This window comes from Anabrus simplex, chromosome 2 (assembly GCF_040414725.1).
Source record: "Anabrus simplex isolate iqAnaSimp1 chromosome 2, ASM4041472v1, whole genome shotgun sequence".
NCBI classification, from domain to species: Eukaryota; Metazoa; Arthropoda; class Insecta; order Orthoptera; family Tettigoniidae; genus Anabrus; species Anabrus simplex.
The window spans coordinates 635,688,500-635,711,243 of NC_090266.1; the positions used below are offsets into that span (position 1 = coordinate 635,688,500).

At 40.7% G+C, this 22,744-nt stretch overlaps 1 protein-coding gene across 4 annotated transcripts in view; it reads right to left on the minus strand.

Moving 5' to 3' along the window:
- Window positions 1-22,744, minus strand: part of LOC136862977 (solute carrier family 41 member 1) — an 847,982-nt gene that overhangs the window by 329,456 nt on the left and 495,782 nt on the right. The gene's annotated exons all lie outside the window — the stretch shown is intronic.

Sequence of the window (22,744 nt, forward strand, 5' to 3'; positions counted from 1 at the left end):
CCTGCAGCTGTAAGCCACCTGGTCTAAACTGTGACGCAGACTGTAATCGCTACAGATACGCTTCTACAAACCAGTGTTACCGATGAAAACCAACGTCATTATCAAATAGGTATCCATTACTGTAAAAGACGTTAAGCTGTAAGCATTTTGTCCTGGAATTGCTTAACATGCTGGAAATCAATTATGTACACAGTTAACTCAGCAGATCAGTGGTAACTTTTGACTCATGATTCTAAGGTCGCGGCTTCTATCTGGCTGAGGTAGTCTAAAATCTTGTCATTCCATGCCATTGCTGTTGACATGTTAAAGATCTCTGGTGGCACATTGGGTGTCATGAAAAAAAAAAAAAAAAATCCACGATAGGTGGGTCCGGTGCAATTCCGCTTTCCTGCTAGATAGCAGCACCATCGGAACGTAGGTCATCTAGATGGCACCACTTCTGAAGGTATGCAATTCAGGTAACTGAGGCATTATTATTATTATTATTATTATTATTATTATTATTATTATTATTATTATTATTATTATTATTATTATTATTTTGGAAGTTGTTTTACGTGACACCGACACAGATAGGTCTTATGGCAACAATGGGGGCAGGAAATGGCTAGGAGTGCGAAGGAAGTGGTCGTGGCCTTAATTAAGGTACAGCCCCAGCATTTGCCTGGTGTGAAAATGGGAAACCACGGAAAACCATCTTCAGGGCTGCCGACAGTGGGGTTCGAACCCACTATCTCCCGAATACTGGATACTGGCTGCACTTCAGCGACTGCAGCTATCGAGCTCGGTATTATTATTATTATTATTATTATTATTATTATTATTATTATTATTATTATTATTATTATTATTATTATTATGAAATGGCGTATGGCTTTTAGTACCGGTAGTGTCCGAGGACACGTTCGGCCCGCCAGGTGCAGGTCTTTTGAATTGACGCCTGTAGACGACCTGCACGTCGTGATGAGAATGAAATGATGAAGACGACACGTACACCCAGCCCCCGTGTCAGCGGAATTAACCAATTATGGTTACAATTCCCGACCCTGCCGGGAATGGAACCCGGCACCCCTGTGGCCAAAGGCCAGCACGCTAAACATTTAGCCATGGAGCCGGACATTATCATTATCCGTCTCATTACCTGAATGATCAACGTCGAGATCTTCGGTGCACAAGTTTCCGTTCTGAGGGGTCGGGGTTTTAAACGCGTCTGGTTAATTCTTCTCAGTCGGGGACTGGGGTTTTTTGTTTGTCTTCGTATACACCCAACACTCCACACTATCAACCACCTCGGAAGCATAGAACTGTGAATAGAACTCTCCACACGGTGTTGGCGTCAGGAAGGGCCTTCGGCCGCAAAACTGGACCAAATCCGCGCAAGTGCCAACCTCCCAAAAAATTGGAAAAAAACGGCCAAGAAGAAGGAAGAGAAGAAGAAGCTAGACTATTTGTCAACATCAGCTAACTGCTCCGAGCCATCCACTACTACCGAGCAAGTGGTAACGTAGCTATCGGCTTGCATTAAGATGGTAGTGGGTTTGAAACCCACTGTCGGCAGCCCTGAAAATGGTTTTCAGCAGTTATCCCATTTTAAGACCAGGAACGTGCTGGGTCTGTACCTTAATTGAGGCCACGGTCGCTTCTTTCCCGCTCTAAGCCCTTTTCCATCCCTTCGTCGCCGTAAGACCTATCTGTGACGGCGCAACGTAGAGCAAATTGTAATTGCCACCTACCATTTTTCAGCAATAATTATAACACTATAGTTGATTTTACAGCATAATGCTTGTCACCATTGTCCGACTCCTTGGATGAATGGTCAGAGCTGAGGCCTTCGGTTTAGAGGGTCCCGGGCTCGATTCCCGTCAGGGTCGGGTATTTTAATAGCGTGTGATTAATTCTTCTCGCTCGGGGACTGGGTGTTTGTGTTTGTCCCAACACCGTCTTCATATTCAGAAAACACACCAAAGTACCAATCACCACAGAAATACGTACCGTAATAGTTTTTTGTTTATTTACAATTGGCTTTACGTCGCACTGACACAGATAGGTTTTATAGTGACGATGAGATAGGAAGGGTCTAGGGGTGGGAGAGAACTGGCCATGACCTTAATTAAGGTACATCCCCAGCATTTGCCTGGTGTGAAGAGAGGAAACCACCGAAAACCATCTTCAGGGCTGCCGACAGTGGGATTCGAGCCCACTATCTCCCAAATGCGAACCCACAACTGCGCGCCCCTAACCGCTCGTTTGGAACATGCAATAGTGATTACATCCCTCTACGTAAGTATGGCGTCAGGGAGGGCATCCGATCGCGAAACAAGGCCAAATCGATATGTGCGACACAATTCGCACCCGCAACCCCACATGTGTGGGAAAAGCATAGAAGAATAAAAATGACTGTCACCATTAACTTGTTCGGTTCCTTGGATTAATTGTTAGCGTAGTCGACTTTGGTTCAGAGGGCCCTGGGTGCGATTCCCAGCCGGGTTGGCGTTTTTAACCATAAGTGGTTAATTCCTTTGGCTCGGAGACAGGGTGTTCGTACTGTCTCCAACATCCCTACACTATACACAACACCATTATCCACTAAAATAACACGCAGTTTCATCGTCGGAGGGTCTGCGTTACAAGGGCTGCACCAGGCTATAAATAGCCACATTAAATTATTATTATACCATTCCATTTAGGATATAATCCACCCAAGTTTCGTAGAAATCTGTCCAGCCCAACCCAAGCGGTTCCCCTACTCATTTTGACACTACAGTAAAATCGATCACCTCTAACTGTAAGCTGTCATTTTCCTGAGTTAGGTGCCATCGAAAGTGAGAGATACATGATATGCTCTGTCAGTGTGACAGAAAAGCACGCCATCAAAAAGTTAGATCCCGCTTCGGCTCCTTGGTTGAATGGTCGCATAGTGGCCTACTGTTAAGACGGCCCTAGTTTCCATTTCCGGCCGGGCAGCGGGTTTTAGCCGTATCTGGTTATCCTCTAGCTCAGGGGCTAGGTGTTCATGTCCGTCTTAATACAATTACATTGGCTACAACATATCACACTACCAACTATTACAGAAGCACTGGACAGTGAATAATTTGCCTAGTTGCAACCCAACCACCGAAATGAACGGACGTGAAGTGCTGATAGTGAGTTAAGAGTGCGTGCGTGTGGAATACATGAATGCGAGTATCTATCGAGCAACACAGGTGCGCTATAGGAAGGTGACATACAAGATGTCGACAGTCGCCTTAACATACCGCAAGGGGCGTTGACGTCAGTGATCGTTATGGCTCTTCTGATTTTTGGTGGTGCTGAAATGAACCCCGGGCCTGCACTATCCTTATAGGACAATGAAAAACTAAAGGAGGTATTGAAAGATTGTCAAGTAGACAAGACCAGGGAAATATTATTAGACCAGAGCAAGGCGTTTAAGGACATGAAGAGCTACAGTACCTAGAATCAGAGTTTAGCGACATACAGGTGAGCTTGAATCAAAATATGTCCGACCTAGAGGAAATTAAGAACCGAGTACTCGACTAGTAAGAAAGGGTCAAGAGATTTGAATTGAAGGCGCTATCACGAAGCCGGAAGAATAGGAAGAAAAATATAATAGTATATGAACTGGAAGACTCCAATACGGAGAATTTTAATGAGATGATAAAGTGACATTGTTGATTAGGGAAAAAGTAAAAGTAGACTGTAGTGAGAGCGATACTGACAAGGCTTTTAGAATAGGAAAGAACACGAGAAGGAGACTTGTAAAAGTAAGTATGGTATCGAGTCTAAAGCTGCGAAAGTTTTGGAAAATGTGAAGAACTTGAAAGGGACTAAAATATACAGCAGGTAAAATAAGTAGACATACACTGCATGTGCGGTTTGTCACACATCTTTATAAAAACACAAATACTTCATGCCCTAGTACATGAATTATATTTCTTAATGAAGTGTAAAGAACGACGTATGGATAGAAATTATGCAGCCTTTACAATAAAACAAAACGAATATAATTTTCTCGATAGCTGGAGTCGCTTAAGTGCGACCAGGTCCAGTATTCGGGAGATAGTGGGTTTGAACCCCACTGTCAGCAGCCCTGAAGATGGTTTTCCGTGGTTTCCCATTTTCACACCAGGCAAATGCTGGGGCGGTACCTTAATTAAGGCCACGGCCGCTTCCTTCCCACTCCTAGCCCCTTCCTGTTCCATCGTCGCCATAAGACCATTCTGTGTCGGTGCGACATAAAGCAACTTGCAATATATATTCATACACACTGAAACACTGTCCTCACACACAGTTTGACAATCAGTACTTCGTGTGCATTCCCTTGGCATCTATATCTGCTTGAAGCATTCGTGACATGGAGCTTACAAGGTTTGTTGTGGGCTCGGCATCAATTTGTGACCATTCCTTCTTGAGATGATCGATGAAGGCTTCTTTTGTCGAGCATTCCCGTTTCTTTACACTCCGTTCCAATAATGCCCACAGGCTTTTTATGGGATTGAGGTCTGAGGACTGTGGAAGTGTTGGAAGCAGCTCGCAAACATTATACAGCAGCCATTCTTTTGTTGTACGAGCAGAATGCTTCGGATCGTCGTCTTGTTGAAAAACAAAAGAGTTCTCAAGATTTAATTTCTCAACACTGGCCAGCAAATTATCTCGGAGTATGTTCACAAATGCTGTGGTAGTCACATCATCCTCAACAACAACCAGTTCTCCCAACCCAGTGTAGCTCATGCATCCTCACACCATGACATGAACTCTGCCATTCCTGACTGTTGGTACAATGTTCTTAGAGTCAAATTCTTGATTTGGTTTACACCACGCATACCTTCTCCCATCAGATCCAAAAAGGTTGAACTTGTTCTCATCCAAGAATATAACCTTCTTCCAGTATTCCATGGGTCTGTTGAGATATGCACGAGCAAACTCCAGTCTTTTCACCCTATTGCGCTGGTGAATGAATGGTAATTTTCTTGTCACTCAGCCTTTTAAGTCAGCTTCGTGAATATATGCCATTATGGTTTGAGGTGTTACTGTTGCTGTTGTGAAGTCTTCAGCAAGAATTCTGTTGCTCACGCCCGCGTTCTTGAGCGTTTGTTGTACTACATTTCGCGACTCTCGGTCCGTTAGAGGCCTAGGACGTCCAGATCTTCACAAATTCGCCGTAGCTCTTGTTAGTTTGTACTTGTTCACAACATACTGGACAGCAGCATGCGAGTTTTTCAGATTTTTTTTAGCAATGTTTCGGTAACGAAAGTCCTTTTTACCATAAGGAGACTATGATGTCCTTCACAACAGTCTTCAACACACCCGATCGACATCCCATTCCTGACCACAATTATTTCCAGGCACTGATACTCACTATTTTACTGGATGCACGATGAATGATTTGTTTTCAGCCGTCAATCTGCGGCGTTTATGTACCATACATGACTACGATCTGATTGTATGAAAACTTTTGTATGCCGTTAAACAACGTTATAAATCAAGGTATATAGCGCGTACACTCACTGTACGTCACAATTAATTATGTCAATCTGTAGTGCATCTGTAATGTTAGTATAAATCGCTTACCGACAATTCCAGTTTGGGTACCGTTTGAAACCATACATGTGTGAATACTTATTTTACCCACTGTAGATCAGAAAAGAACTGTGTTCTGAAGAGACGGAAGATATGGGAACGCTACTCTTTCACTTACACAGAGCACGAAATTCGGTATCAAAGCCTTGATTAGACTGGTAAGAGGAGATTCGTGGAGCCAATCTTGGTCTGTCAAAACAGCTAAAGGTCAACTTCAGGATGAGAAAACAGCTCAGCAACCAGGAAGTGGCAGCGTTGCCAAGTGTGGAGAGTTATCTTTGCTCCGCCAGCAGGGCAAAGCTGTGAAAACAGGAGAGGAAGCAGAATGTCAAATGGATGACAGTACAGCAAGGAAAGAAGAAAACAGATGTAAGGTACCATTAAACATGAGTCATGTGAAGTAAAAAGGAGACAAGGAGTGAAGGTAAAGACAGGGATATAGAGGACGACATTAGTTCCCCAACTGGAACTATTGTACAACTAGAAAGAACACGAGTCATCGTAGCAAGGCCGTGAGAATTGCGGATACTCAGATAGTGTGGAACACAGGCTGTGTAAATATAGAGGGCGTATTCAATAAACTGGGAAATTATGAGGTAAGGGAATTAATGTCTGAAAATGAGATTATGGGGATCAAAGAAACTTGGATCCCAACAGGATACCGGATTATAACATCTGGAGTATAACAAAACAGGAGAGGGTATGCAAGGGTCGTTATCCTGGGGGTATATCGGTGTTGGTAAAGGATTCACTATCATAACGGTTACAACTAGTGGAATAGGCCCTTGATGAAATAGTCTAGGTTAGGATAATTAAGAGGGAGAGAGGGAATTAATTATAGGATTCTTACCACCATCTACAGGGATCGCCCTTTGCAAAAAAATTTCTTTGATGACATTATCGGGGAAATAAACCAGATAAAATTAGAGAATGAAGGAATATTGATAATTATAATGGGGTATTTTAATGCAAGGACGGGTGAGGAAAAATCCGATGTATGATAGATATACAGACGAGATAATAATAGAGGGAAGGAGAAGTCAAGACAAAGAATGCAATAAGAATGGAGAGAAGCTATTAGAAATGTCTGCAATAGAGGAACACTATATATATTAAATGGTTATTAGCTGGGGGATGATGATGCTGCTTGTTGTTTAAAGGGGCTTAACATCAAGGTCATCGGTCCCTCTGGGAGATGAAACAGGGAATGTAACTTATATTGTTGACTCAGGAGGGAGCACGATAGATTAAGCTATAGCACCAGGGAGGCACTGAATTCCATTAAGGGCATGGATATAACAACGTTCGATATCATGAAAATATGTTAAAACATAATAACATTGATGAGACAATAACATGGTGGAAAGAGCAACAGTAATCGCTGGTAGCAAAATGGTTGTGAGAAAGGGAAGGGAAAATAATCAAAATTCTTGCTATAACGATGAATGTAGAAAATGATATCTGAAGTGACAAGGACCCTAAAAACGTACAGAAATGAGGGATCACAGGAATCACGGGTAGAATTCTGTAAGGAAGGGAGTAAAAATATACTAAGTGAAAATAGGGAAAATTGGCAAAATCGAACTAAAACAATGTGGAACAGAATAAAGAAAATTTATAAAGATAATAAGAATAATAAACAAGCAATTATAAGTAATGATGAATGGATAGCGTACTTTAAGGGATTATTACGGAGTGAGGATAAATGGAAACCTTGGGAAAAAGAAATTGGCATACATAGAATTATGGAGAACACACTACGATTATTAGATGATCAGGAAGTATTGGAGGCAATGAAAAAGGGAAAATTTGAGGATCAAGTGCTTTAAGTGTGTGATAGTACATATATCACATCCTAGCAATGTATTCAGAAGTAAGAGATATTATCGTCATTATACGATTTATTATTATTACCATTATTTCAGTTGTATATTTTGTTCTTAATACATTAAGCTGGAATGTCACCATATGCGATATGAGTAATTTGTTTTGTACAAACGGATGGGAAAACAGTGCTATTTTCAACTGGGAAACTTTGTATGAGTCATATGGAACAACCCAGAGTCCGTTGATACTGTTATTATCTTGGGATCCGGAAGACGTTCAGGGCGTGGTCTCGAAATGACAAGAGGATCTTCTACTCGTGATTGGATGGCCAGGATCAATCTAGACGTGTCATGTGAGAGTAAGGGGAAGATGAGGTCTATATAGGCATGTGTGAAGACGGCGGAGAAGACTTGACTTCAAACTTTGATATAAATTTTTTTTTGCTAGGGGCTTTACGTCGCGCCGACACAGATAGGTCTTATGGCGACGATGGGATAGGAGAGGCCTAGGAGTTGGAAGGAAGCGGCCGTGGCCTTAATTAAGGTACAGCCCCAGCATTTGCCTGGCGTGAAAATGGGAAACCACGGAAAACCATTTTCAGGGCTGCCGATAGTGGGATTCGAACCTACTATCTCCCGGATGCAAGCTCACAGCCGCGCGCCTCTACGCGCACGGCCAACTCGCCCGGTCTTTGATAGAAAGGGGAGATGTAACTTTGGTGGAACGTGATCTCTTAATGTTTGTGGAGTGTGGTAATAACCTACAGCTGTGGAGTGCTTAGGCACTTAGTACTATATCCCTTGTGGCGGCTTGGTATTAGCCTATATGTTGGTGAAAGATATGGGGTACTGTATTTCAGACTTCCCAGAATTTGTGTTCTGGAACAGCAAGCGTGTGTTGCTCGAGTGAATGTACCTTTTATTTTTGCTATTTGCTTAACGTCGCACCGACACAGATAAGTCGTATGGCGACGATGACACAGGAAAGACCTAGGAATGAGAAGGAAGTGGCCGTGGCCTTAATTAAGGTACAGCCCCAGCATTTGCCTGGTGTCAAAATGGGAAACAACGGAAAACCATCTTCAGGGCTGCCGACAGTGGGGTTCGAACCCACTATCTCCCGGACGCGAGCTCACAGCTGCGCGCTCCTAAAAGCACGGCCAACTCGCCCGGTGAGTGAATGTATCTTTAAACCAAGTGTTAGAATCTGTGAATACAGTATTATAAAGGTATAGTATCTGTGTGATATAACAAGCGCCAATAATGAGAATATGCAAGTGGTGTTGATACACAGAGACTGTGAAAGGTATTAATCAACATATATGCTTTGTAATGAACTTTCAAAGGACTGACTGCAAATGGTAGCTCGGTCCTCTCTTTTGATTTCCCAGTTTTTGTTGTTGTTGTTGTTGTAAATATGGAGTCTTCCAGCGGAATTTTGTGAGTGTATTTTATGTATATTTTCGTGTGTTGATGAGGTGCCCATGCACGGATGTTATTTAGAATACAGTTATTTTAGAATCAGTGGAGTTGTTGATGAGCCTGGGTGCAGTTCTTACCCATTTAGTCGTTTTCAGTAGGTTAGGTAAGGCCTGAAGCAGATGTACCAGTACGCAGCTTTGTGTACACGCTCTGAGAGAGAGAGAGTATTATCATGCTCTATCAAAATTCGAGGGATCCATTCTGGTGAACACTGGGGCTCATACTACGGACATTTCGATTAATTATTTTTGTTAATTTATGTTAGTAATTTATTCAGTTATTTCAGTTTCTTTTGAATTAGATTACAATTGACGCCCAAGCGTGAGGCGATTAAGTACTACATTTTTTCATATTTGATTATTTTAATCATATTACAATGGTTATTATTATTATTGTTATTGTTGTTGTTAATTACATATATTACATTTGGCTGCCCAACGTGAGGCTGAATGTTTGGTACATCTGTTTGGCTTATAAGCGTGGGTGCACTTGTCAGGTGTGGATGGAATCCTAAATACAATGCCAGTGAACTGTTTTATATGTACGTGATTTGTATTTTTGAGTATGAACAAATGTTTTAGCGAGTCGAGTGTTATAAAATTGAGAAATAGAGAGGTTGTGAATGTTTTTGGTACTATTAATCAGGATAAGAGGTCGAAAGAATTCCACCACATCGAATCTATACAATTTAAGTGAGAGTAGCGAAATGGCTAATAATAGTAAAGATCAATCAGCAACGATAGGTGAGGAATCGAGTAACTCGTCTCAGACTCAGCATGTAGGAGATCAAGGGGAGGCTTTAACTCTTAGTACGTTTAAATCGCTATTTCACAGTTGAGTAAAGAGTTGAAGGGCGAATTAAAGGTTGTTAACAGTAAGTGTGACGAATTGTCCAGTAAGATAGTCAGCGTAAAGAGTTTAAGGATGAATTAAATGTTGTTGATGATGATGATGTTTGTTGTTTTAAGGGGCCTAACTTAAATGTTGTTAACAGTAGGTGTGATGAATTGTCCAGTAAGATTGATAGTCAGAGTAAGGACTTAAATTCAGTGAGTGTTGCATTATCTAGGAAAATTACTAGTTTAAGCAGTGCTGTGAATGGTAGAATAGATGAATTAAACCAGAAGTGTGACCATCAAAGCAGGGAAATTCAGGAAGTCAACAATAAGGTAGAAGCTCAATGCTTGGAAATGACTGAGAAAATTGAATGCCGATGTAATGCAGTTAGAAAGGAATTTGTTGAAAATAAAAAGGAATATGATAAGAGAATAAAAATAGTGGATTATAAAGTCAAAGAAACAGACAGAATTAAAACCAATCAGAATATTTTAGCGAAGCGAATATATGAGAAGAATGAGAAATTGTAGAAAGACCGTAAGTCGGTAGAAGAAGACCTCAATTCAGTAGAAGGAAATGCCAGAATGGTAGTGGAAGAAGGAATTAAAGCAAGTCATGTGGGTTAAGGCAGGAGATCAGTCAAATCCAAGTAGGTAGCAGTATATGTAGTAGGTACGCATCCTGTACGAAGGACTCTGAATTACCCAAGTTTAATGGTCGGCAGTTTAATTCGATGGAATTCTTGAAAACTTTGGAGAAACGGTTTTCCAAGAATCTTGACGTTGGTTTGATTGAGTAGAGTAAGGTTGATGAGATGTTGGATGTTGCATTTGTTGGAGAAGCGAGATCTTGGTTCCAAGTTTATAGACAGGGTATTTCTAGTTTGGAGGAATTTAGGGAGAAATTTATTTCTAAATTTTGGAGTGAAGATATTCAGGGGAATGAAAGAGATGGCGTGCTATTTGTCAAATATAGACCTCGCGAAGGTGTGTCTATGACCGAGTATTTCTTGGCGCATGTTCTGTTCAGCCAGAATATTGAAGGTCTAGCATCGGAGAGAGATACAGTCCGCCAGATGTTGAGGCATGTTTCTGAGAAGGTGGGATTAGCTGCATGTATGCAGAATATCGTTACAATTAAGGAATTACAGTAGCTTCTAGAGGAGTTTGATGATTTGGGAGGGCAAGGGAGGACTAGGCAATGTGAAGATATGAATTATGGGGATAATGGGAGACAAGGTGATCAGCTAGGGGAGATAGGATTAATCAGAATTTGTCATTCTAGGCAAGGGAATCAGGGTGGTAATTACACAAGGGGAAACAGACACTTTAATCAGGGAGTTAATCGCCAGGAATATTACGGCGGAAGACCGAATCAAGAGGAATCGGCAAGTAGCGGGACGTACGGATCAAGGACCTCCAGATCAAGTGCAGAGACATGGTGATGGTGAATAAGCCACTTCAAGTAATTTAAACCGGAATCGTACTTCTTAGTTGGATCAGATAGGCAGTACGATATCGAAATTCCTATTCGCGCGATTAAACAGGTAATGTACGATTTAGACGTGAAAGAGGAATTATTGAATGACCAAGGGTTTCGTGATCAGGAGGAATCTGAAGCTATTATGATCACACCTGTGATTGAGGTTGAGATTTGGGAGAACAAGGTCAAGGCTTTATTAGATTTTTGTTAGTTGCTTAACGTCGCACCGACACAGATAAGTCTTATGACGATGATGGGATAGGAAAGGTCTAGGATAGGAAAGAAGCGGCCATGGCCTTAATTAAGGTACAACCCATGCATTTGCCTGGTGTGAAAATGGGAAACCACGGAAAACCATCTTCGGGACTGCCGACAGTGGGGTTCAAACCCACTAGCTCCCGGATGCAAGCTCACAGCTGCGTGCCCCTGACCGCACGGCCAACTCGCCTGGTGGCTTTATTAGATTCAGGCAGTGAGAAGTCGTGTATTAATCTTAAGTTTTATGACGATGCTGAGTGGAAAGGACATATCATTGAGGAAATTCCTGTTAGTAACACGTTCATCTTGTCTGCGGTAGGCAGCAAATCACATAGAATTAAGAGTGAAGTGGCTATTCAAGTTAAGATAGGCAGTGAGCCTGTTTTCACGTATGTTTGTTAGTGCCTAATTTAAATATCCGGTGATTTTTGGGGCTGACTGGTCGGTTAGTCAAGGGGTTAAGTTAGATTATGGTAGTGCGACGGTTCGATCCTTCTGGGGTAGTAATCGTGATTTGATGAAATTGGAGTACGAGATCGATGAGAGAATTTTTGTTCATGAGTTGAGTTGTACCCAGGTGGCTTACGATGTTGAAGTAAATGAAGTTTGTGATAGCGAGTCACAGGTAAATCTGTGCCACATGTTTGTGGAAGCTAGTCAGGGAGGCCAGTTCCTCGAGGCTGTTCATAGAACAACTTCAGTTCAGGAGCAGAAGAATTGCTTATTTTCTTTGTTAGTAGAGTACAGGGATGCTTTTAGTGGTAAGCCTGGTAAAACTCACCTTTATGAACATAAGTTGGACATCATTTATTGCTCGAGTTTTGTGGGACCGCGGTATCCTATCACACATGTTCATGCCAGAGCAGCAGACGAGGTTATATCCAAAATGTTGGAAGATGGAATCATTGAACCTTCGAGAAGTCAATATGTGACCTTTTTGGTGGTTGTGGCCAAGAAGGATGGGAGTGTTCTTGTATGCTTAGATGCGAGACAGATGAACAAACGCATCACACCCCTATCAACAACGACCTGAGTCTACCGAAGACCTGATCCAACGTTTCGATGGTAGGAAATTGCTCAAGACGGTAGATTTACAGTAAGTTCTAGTTTCTGACAAGTTCCCTTAAGGAAGGGCGATAGACAACTCACAGCGTCTCTTTTTGTACGAAAACATCATCTGCCGCACTTTTCAGGCATTAGACATTGTGTTGGGACATGGAACGGAGGATTTTACCACCAGTTACGTTGATGATCTTGTCATTGCATCACATACATTCGAGGAACACATGAAACATTGTTTTTCATAAGTTGGAGGATGCGGGTTCACCTTGAAATTAAATAAATCTACATTTTGCGCACAACACATAACAGGGTGTAACTCCGGAACAGACGAAATTAGAACACATTTTCAACACCAGGACACCACGTAACGTCAGACAACTTCGGTCCTTTTTTAGGAGTCTGCAATTATTTTAGGATGTTTGTAATTAGGTATTTGTTTCTCGCAGAGCCATTTGGGGAACACCTTAAAAGCAATGCTAGGTGGAATTGTGTTCCGGAGCATGATACAACTTTCACGCAGCTCGGGGTAGGTTTTCGGGAAGCTGTCATGCTATGATATCCTAGATCGGACCGTGTATACTTAGGTATGACTTATGTCAGAGATAAGGGGTTGCGGAGGTCTTATTTCAGAAGGATGATGAGGGTAACCTTGAGGTTGTGTCTCTTAGCTAATAGGGGACTTAGTTTACCTGAGAAGAATTACAGTTGCTTGCCACTGTGTACTCCTTGGGAAAATTTTGAACGTATGTGTTAGGAACTAGATTTAAGATTATGACTGATCACAATGCTCTGATTTTTATGCAGACGTGTAAGTTAACATCTAGTCGAATTTCTCGTTTGATTCTTGCCTTACAAGAGTACGACTTTGACATATCTCATGTAAAAGGGGCAGACAATATCTTGGCAGATTTCTTGAGTAGAAACTCTCAGGTATCTCGTGAATACATTGTTGCCGAACAGTCAGGAGGCATTTTAGTATGTACTGCCAAATTTTATGATCGTGAGGAGTTACGTTTGTGTGAGATTAATGCTGAACGGAGGAAGGAGAATTACCTTATTCAGATAATTGGGGAATTAGAGGCTAGAGAGTCTGACAGTCAGATTAAGAAAGGTAATATGTGGTACCGTAGTCCCATGATGTTCCTCACATAATGGTACTAATCATAGGTTATGTAGAGCCACGGTGTTCCTCACGTAGTGGTACTAATCACACATAACGTAGACCCATGTAGACCCATGGTGTTCCTCATATAGTGGTACTAATAATAGGTAATGTGAATCCATCGTTCTTATTCCCGAATGATACTAATTGCAGACACATTGTGTTCCTCGCATAGTGGTACTAATCGCAGGTAACGTCGATCCACGGTGTTTCTCACGTAATGGTACTAATCATAGATAATCTTACGATTCCAAATCCATCATCCTTTTGTCGCCACTTACGACAGGCAGGGGATACCGTAGGTGTATTCTTTGCCTGGGTCCCCCACCCAAAGGAGGTGAGCTATTTTTCTCACCCAATCAATTCACCCATGGAATACATAACCAGAATGAGACAAGCCAGACCCAAGAATCTATACAATGTGAAAACAGTCGACTTCAGTATCTTCAAGGATTTTGAGCATAAATTAAATCAAACCTTCCATCGTTACGGCCTGGAAGAAAATCTGGCGACCCTGTAGTAACAGATATCCGCCATCTGCGGTACTCAGCTGATGAAAGGATACATTGCAATCTTCAACACACAGCGGAGTGGAAAGAACTTCCACAGAGGAAGAGAATGAGTTCTCCGTTTGGTGATCCACGCAGATTGTAGACTGCACAATAATTGCCGATAACGATGTTCAACTTCACTCATTTAAAAACATTGAAGCAGGTAATTGAACACGACCACTACTCCTCCTGTGATAATCTCTCTCTATAAATCCGGTGAAATGAAAAGTTCCCTCAAGTGCTCAGTGATCCAATAGGGATGTAGGCAGAGAAAGTTCGCGCCAGATAGCGCTCGTGTACTACTGGTTAAGCGCAAGGCGATCGTCTTATGTTTCTCTCTGTCAGCTGCGAGTAATGTATAGAATGTGACCGAGTTTTCTGAGCTAAAGCCGATTGTATCTTCTCTAATTTTACTCCAAGACTATATTAATTAATTGTATAGGTATATCCCCTAATATATTACGGACAATTTTCAGCGTTTAAGCTTTAAACAGCTGCAATATGAGCTACGGAACAGAAACGCTAAAACTAGCGGGAGGAATTAAGAATTAGTACAGCGGTAATTAGAAAATTCTAACGCGCTTTATAATCCAAATAATGAATAGGAGTCAGCATGCCATTGAGTACTGCGCATTGATAAATATATGTACATCCACAAGACTTAAATCATAAATAGATATTTAAACACGCACTTGCTCCCCTTACTTATAAACTTCGATTCATGTATTTCTTTTAAGGTTGATGGCTTACATGAAACTGCAGATACAGCCTTTGTCCACCACCAAAAGCATGTGAATATTCTTGAGTTTCCCAGTGCCGGTTCCTTCGAATATTTGACCATCAGCCATAAGGTGAAGATCACTATCACAAATTTCCATCTGATGGATTATTTCGTATTTAGAAAATCGGAAATAGATGGAACACCTGTTTCCAACTACAAATCATTGTGTTATGCTGAATACAGACTTTTCAGTGAAAAGTTTGTTTTGTATATAAAAGGTTAATTTCAGTCGGGTGAAATTCTAAAATGCAGTGCTGTGAAATCCGAGTACACAAAACATAAGACCTATAATGTGAAGCTTATTTTAGGAGTACCTGGTGACATTATAGGAGGGAATGTGAACGTTTTGCTGGAGCAGGCCCCAAGGCATGTTACAAGCACATTGCTGCTGTAAGCTACGCATTAGAGCACTTCCCCAAGACTGGTATTACTCAGTGTTCAAAAACATGCAGCCAAAATTTATAAACTTTTCAGCATCCCCCTACCAAACGGTTGAGGCCAGTTAGCCCTATGAAAGTGGAATGTTTGCCCTTGGAACAAGTTTTGCTATTATAATCTCAATTGCACCAGTTATAACTCTAGTCGAGGGGTACTTCTGTCTGGAAGCAAGGGGGCTGTTTTCAAGGGCATTTTCTCTATCAGGCCAAATGTTCAATTCTTTAAATTGGCAGTACATGAAACTTATGCAAACATTAAATATTCTCCCAACAGTACTTTTATGGATTCCGAAGTTAAGGCCTAGTTATTTGTCAGATTTGTTGGTCCTTAGCTTCATAACTGTCAAGAAGAAACACAGTCTGGGTTCAAGAGGGGATATCTGTAAATTGTATCTGTTTTCTCCCAGAACAGCAAACACCAAATTACAATGTTGGACGTCTACAAATCCTGTATAAAGCAACATGGCATCAGGATTACGCATTTTTTGCTGAACAACCAAATTACCTGTAGTATTTTTAAGTGCTCATGTCTTTGAAAATGAGAGCCACAAAAATGTAACATTCACTTCTTCCGGTATATTCACGATTTCTTCCCGTACTTCAAAGGAGGTTATTTCTGCGTATTCCGATATTGTAGGCTTATCGTGGTAATCCAGCAATTTTCTGGCGTATGGCCTCTTCCTTGATTTTCTTCAGTTCGTGGTCAACGGAAAAAGCGATGGAACAGCGCCAGGTTTTAATCTTGATCTCTCACCTTTAAATACAAACGCATAAATTCGGTAGTTGTTATCAAAATGCCTAATCAGTTTGTAGGTAGAAAATAGGAATTATTTCCCTTTGTAAATCGCACTTACCCAACAAAGTTTTCGTGAAGTCACCGGGTTGAAAATAATGGGAACACACTTTAATATTTTCGGTCAGATTCTTCTCACCGAAATTTTTCCTTCTAATAGCATGTAACTATTTCTTCCTCATTTCTTTATTTTGTGGAAACTGGTGAAACGAAAATGAGATTCCCTGATTTTTTCAAAGAGGAACACTGCAATAGCTCGGCATAGGCACAAAAATAACAATTTAAGCAACTTAAATTCGTGGATATTTAGCGGCAGGAGTACACAGAAGACAAATGAAGAGAGCATTGCGCTTACCCAGTACAACAGCAGTGCGCTCTATCGGTGCTAGTTCTATACATCCCTATTGCGTAGTATCCATTTAATTAAATACAATTAGGCACCATTTATGTAACAATATGCAGCTGATTAAAATATAATTAAAGGTGTGTTCGAGTAAAACTTCAAGATAGTGTAGGCTTCATTCTTAATGTAAAATCTCCTATGTGTAATTTCGTGGAAACCATAACCTTCTATGTGTCAAAGTAGTGAAATAAAATTAAATAAGTGGTAAAATAACTGATATTAGTTGAGTTAAACTGTACAAGGCTATAAAATTACAGGTGAGAAGGTGACTAGGTTATTTGAATTATAATGAAGGCGAGTATTATTCTATGAAATAGTTCTTTGTCTCTCCTGAAAAAATGGTTATTTTGCACATAGGCGGTTTTCCCGACAACGACAATATAGTGAAGAAATTAACACCGGAAATGCTTGTTCAATAAAAGAGATACCAGACCTATTTCAATCGCTGTGAATCATCTATGTCATCACCTCATGATTAAGATAGATGCCCGACGGGTGTCTTGCCAGATGCGACCGTGCCGCATGCGACCGGTGTTGACAAACCAGTTTTCATTTTGATAAGCTACGTCATCATCGAAGATAAGATAAGTTAAATCAGAACCAGAAAAGGTTAGAAAATACCGGGTAAGGAATAAGATTATTCTTTGTTCTGTTCAAATACCGAACTACTATAACCGTAAACCGTGCACAACATTTAATTATGTACATTGAATTAGTCGTCGGGAAATACAGCCTCTATAAGCCTTTACCGAGAACAATCCCAATGATTCCGTGAATGGTTTATGAATAATCATTAATGCGTACATTTCTATAACGGAAGTTTAAATAAAACATGCATACATTAGATCACACACAAAAGTAATATCTAAAACCAAAATCCTGGATATATGGGCTAAGGAAAGGCTCCCAGATGATTGGACATCAGCCGTTGTCCATCCAATCCACAAGAAGGGAAGCAAAACAGATCCCAGCAGCAATAGAGGAATATCACTCCTTACAGTATCGTATAAAGCCTTTTCCACGATTCTCGAACGGCACATAGCAAGACAACTGGATAAAGAATTAGGAGAACATAAAGCAGGATTCAGAACTGCACGGTCTTGTGCTGAACAGATACGAAACCTGAAGACCATCCTTCAATATAGCAAGAAAAGATGCCGACAGTGGATAGCTACAGTATCTTTTTCGACTTTCAGAAGGCATATGACTCCGTGGATAAAACCACACTCTTCAACTCCTTAATAGGACTGGGACTAAACGAAAAAATGAATAGGTTGGTGCAAGCCACCCTGCACAACACCACATCCAAAGTTAAGTTTAGAGGTCAATTATCAGAGAGCTTCACAATCAAAACAGGGGTGAGGCAAGGAGATGGTATCTCATGCATATTATTTAACTGTGTCCTGGAAAAGATCATAAGATAATGGACCAGGTCATTGCCTGAGAACACCGGATTAAGAATGGGGTTTAAAGCAGATAATTTGAGGATTTCATGCCTGGCCTTTGCTGATGACCTTACTTTATTAGCAAACGACATGCATGAGGCCACTATGCAGCTTCAAACACTGCACTCTATAGCAGCTAAAGCAGGTCTCTTGATCAACATTGGAAAGACCGAGTTTATCACCAACATCAAAGATGCTCCTACAACAATGGGAGTCAGTGATACAAAGTATATGAAGAGAGCTAAAAATGCGAAGTACCTTGGAGAGTGGATATCGGAGGACCTAAGTGAATCGATGGCTCTTGAACAAAGGAAAATCAAATTAGACAAGGCCTATCATGCCTGTAGAAAACTGTATGACTCAAAGCATTTATCAAAGAATGTAAAACTGAGACACTATAATGCAGTAGCCAGACCATCAGACCTCTACGCAGCAGAATGCCTATCCCTAACTTAAAAGATCCCACTGAGAGCCCTGGAAGTGCAAGAACGGCAATTCCTGAGAATAATAATAGGGCCAAGGATCCTACCAATGGGCTCTACCAGCATCAAGAAATCCTCATAGATGCCATCAGAAGAAAACGTCTGACTTTCTATGGACACCTACACAGAATGGATCCTAATAGATTATCCCAGAAGATCTTCAAGGTTGATAAAGGCAAAGCTACTGGATTCCCCTGGACCAAGGAAGTGGACAAATATCTTTCAGAGCTTAATATTAATCTAGCCGCCGTTTAATGGTCGAAACTAAACCTTTCCTAAAATCCCTTACATCAGCTAGCCACAAAGAAGCCGGGAATTGGTCAGAGGAGCGTAGGAAAGAATTCAGCGAGAAAATATAGGAATACTGGGCCAACAGGAAGGCTCACGAGGCCGCTAAGAACACAATCCAGTACGCCAAAAGGGGAAGACGACGACAAAAACACAGCTAGAACACAAGCACCGTGGTCCGCAGGTGGCCTAAACGCAAAGAAAAAACAAAAACCAACTCAAGAACTCGTCGTTGAAAACTAAATCAGTGTAATGTATAATTTGGAATGGGATAAACAGAGATGTTCTTCCACAAATAAAACAGAGATGGGCCATAAATAAAGCAAGCGATATTTTAAGGTCAAAACCCTAAACATATGGGGAAATGTTCAATCAGGTAATAAATACTGAGTACCAGAATAACACAATTTCAGTTATATTTTGACCAAGATGCATATTTGTTTTACAGTTACCTTGCATATAAATACATTTCTTGGGGATCATCAGGATCAGACTTTGGATTTTCGAGAAACAGAAATGAGAGAGCAGTATCTTCCTGAGTTACTATTGAAGAAACAGCACTAAGCGCTATTTAACTTGAACCACTCCTATTAGCAGCTACTGCCCCTACTTTACATAAAGGGTACGGCCATAGTGCACCGCTTCCCGCTTTATGGCGGCGGGCGAGTGGGAAAGAAGAGATAGTGAAAACTGATTGGGGCGGCCATAGTGCAGCTGCCTACCTGCGTTAACCAGCTCAAACCGCTTCTACCCGCTTTAACAGGAAATAATTATTATTTCTTTTTCCCCCTTGAACCGCTTACCGCCCAACACGCCCGGTCAGTCTGCTGCTTATCTTCTGACTGCGCACGTTGTTCTCACTCTTGCTTTTATAAAATGGAAGCGGATAAAGGCATTTTAATCTCCAAAGTATTTATGAAAAGTGTAATTTGGGACAAAAGGTTGTAAGCCCATGCCAACGTTGTTGACAAAGCATGGAAGGAAATAGCTCTTAAAATGGGTGTTGAAGACGGTAAGTGAGAAATAGACAGTTCCATTATTATTATTATTATTATTATTATTATTATTATTATTATTATTATTATTATTATTGTACCGGGCGGTACACCTCTACTCCGCACATTTAAATCTTGCGCCAATTAGAACTCCTCTACAGGAGAAACACAGAACTTGGAACTCAATCTACTTAAACTTTTCCTCAGAAGATGTCACCTCCTTAATTTTGTGATTGTGAAGTTTCCAGTACTGTAAAAAATTCTACGAGTTTTGTTTACCATTTATCAGGAAGTTTGGACTTTCTGCAACAGATGTCACTACAAAAACTATGATCATGCACCCTGGTGCGAAGTTAAGGAACTTTATTTGAAGAAATTTTGTATTCATAAGTTTGTACTTTACTAAATTATGTTCATTTTTGAGTTGGCAATATTGATCTTTTCTTTCCGCCAGTTTTGAATTCAGCCAATCCCTAATTTCTGTAATTAATTTCTAACCAATCACGGGTTTCTTCTTCGATTTTGTGTGTAACCTTGTATCCGCCAATAAAAGTAAGAGGGTGTGGCTTGATTATTCATGAAATGTCTCGAACTTTCCCCGAGGGTTTATAAACTGCGGATTTTCACGTCTCTTGGCCATTTTGATCAACATCTAACGGAGTGTGTGTGTGTGTGTGTGTGAAGTAGGAGGCGGGTGGTGCCTCTTTCATCAGGGAGCAGTTCTTCAGCAAGATAATGGCCGTTTAACATCTTTATTTCTTGCTAGCTCAGTAGTTTAACCCGCGGGAAAGGTCCGAAACTTTTACCATGTAACCTACTTTTCTAAAAATGTAATTTTCTGCCGGCTTATGTAAAAACTTCATAAAACCTTCAACTGTAATTCGGGGATAGAGAGAGATTTACCCTCTCGAGCTCCCCTTCATATTGGTTTGAGGTGACTACGTTTTGTAACTGGTTTTCTTCCTTTCTGTAATGTCTTAAATTATTCTTACACGAGTCACCTCCATAGTTTGGGAATAGCCCCTGTTTCATCAGCCTAGTGCCTTTTAGGTTTTAAGAATGCACATTTAGGAGTGCAAGTACACGCCTCCATTCCACTTGGTGTTTCGGGCCATTTACTTAACCTGTTCTTTTCTCCTAAGGCCCAGTAGGTTGGGTACGAGTTACCCCCGTTTCATTTGTGTAAGTTGTGCCTTGATGGCAAGTAATTGTAAAGTCTGATATTGCCTTGAATAGGCTTGAAAAATTGAGAGCGTGTCAGTTCTTTTCTAGTGTTGTGAGAAGGCCTCTGGGAGGATTTCTGCCCTTGAACAAATTTGGGCGTTGAGCTAGGAGCTCGAAATTGTAAAACTTGGGGCTTGAAGCCCAAGAGAGTTAAAATTCTTGGATCCTTTTAAGTTTTGTTTTTAGATTGCTATGTCTTTGTAATTTGCCTAAAGTGAAATGCTATCAAATTTCTATTGTTTTCTGGAAAATATAACCTTTGTTAAAATTTTAAATTAACTTTGACTCTGTAGTTAGACCCATTCATCCCGGCACCTTCTTTCACCTCTGTTGTTCCACAGATATCCCGGAACAATTATTATTATTATTATTATTATTATTATTATTAACAACACAAATTAAGTCGTCATTATTATATCAAACAACTACATTGTTGTTGTTTAAGTCATCAGTCCATAGACTGGTTTGATGCAGATCTCCATGCCACCCTATCATGTGCTAAACTTTTCATTTCTACGTAACTATTGGATCCTACATCTGCTCTAATCTGCTTGTCATATTCATACCTTGGTCTACCCATACCGTTCCTACCACCTACACTTCCCTCAAAAACCAACTGAACAAGTCCTGGGTGTCTTAAGATGTGTCCTATCATTCTATCCCTTCTTCTCGTCAAATTTAGCCAAATCGATCTCCTCTCGCCAATTCGATTCAGAATTTCTTAATTTGTGATTCGATCTATCCATCTCACCTTCAGCATTCTTCTGTAACACCACATTGCAAAAGCTTCTATTCTCTTTCTTTCTGAGCTAGTTACCGTCCATGTTTTACTTGGATACAATGCCACGCTCAACACGAAAGTCTTCAAATTCCGATATCAATGTTTGAAGTGAGCAAATTTATTTTCTTAAGAAAGCTCTTCCTTGCTTGTGCTAATCTGCATTTTATGTCCTCCTTGCTTCTGCCATCGTTAGTTATTTTACTACCCAAGTAACAATATTCATCTACTTCCTTTAAGACTTCATTTCCTAATTTAATATATCCTGCATCACCTGCCTTCGTTCGACTGCACTCCATTACTTTTGTTTTGGAGTTATTTATTTTCATCTTGTACTCCTTACTCAAGACTTCATCCATACCATTCAGCAGCTTCTCGAGATCTTCTGCAGTCCCAGATAAAATAACAATATCTTCGGCAAATCTCAAGGTTTTGATTTCCTCTCCTTGGATTGTGATTCCCTTTCCAAATTCCTCTTTGATTTCCTTTATTGCCTGTTCTATGTAAACAATGAAAAGGAGGGGGACAAACTGCAGCCCTTTCCTCACTCCTCTCTGGATTGCTGCTTCTTTTTCAAAGCCCTCGATTCTTATCACTGCAGACTGATTTTTATACAGATTGTAGATAATTCTTCGTTCTCGGTATCTGATCCCAATCACCTTCATAATCTTAAATAGCTTGGTCCAATCAACATTATCGAATGCCTTTTCTAGATCTACGAATGCCATGTACGTGGGCTTGTCCTTCTTGATTCGATCCTCTAAGATCAGACGTAAAGTCAGGATTGCTTCACGTGTTCCTACGTTTCTTCTGAAGCCAAATTGATCTTCTCCCAACTCAGCTTCAACTTGTTTTTCCATTCTTCTGTAAATAATACGTAT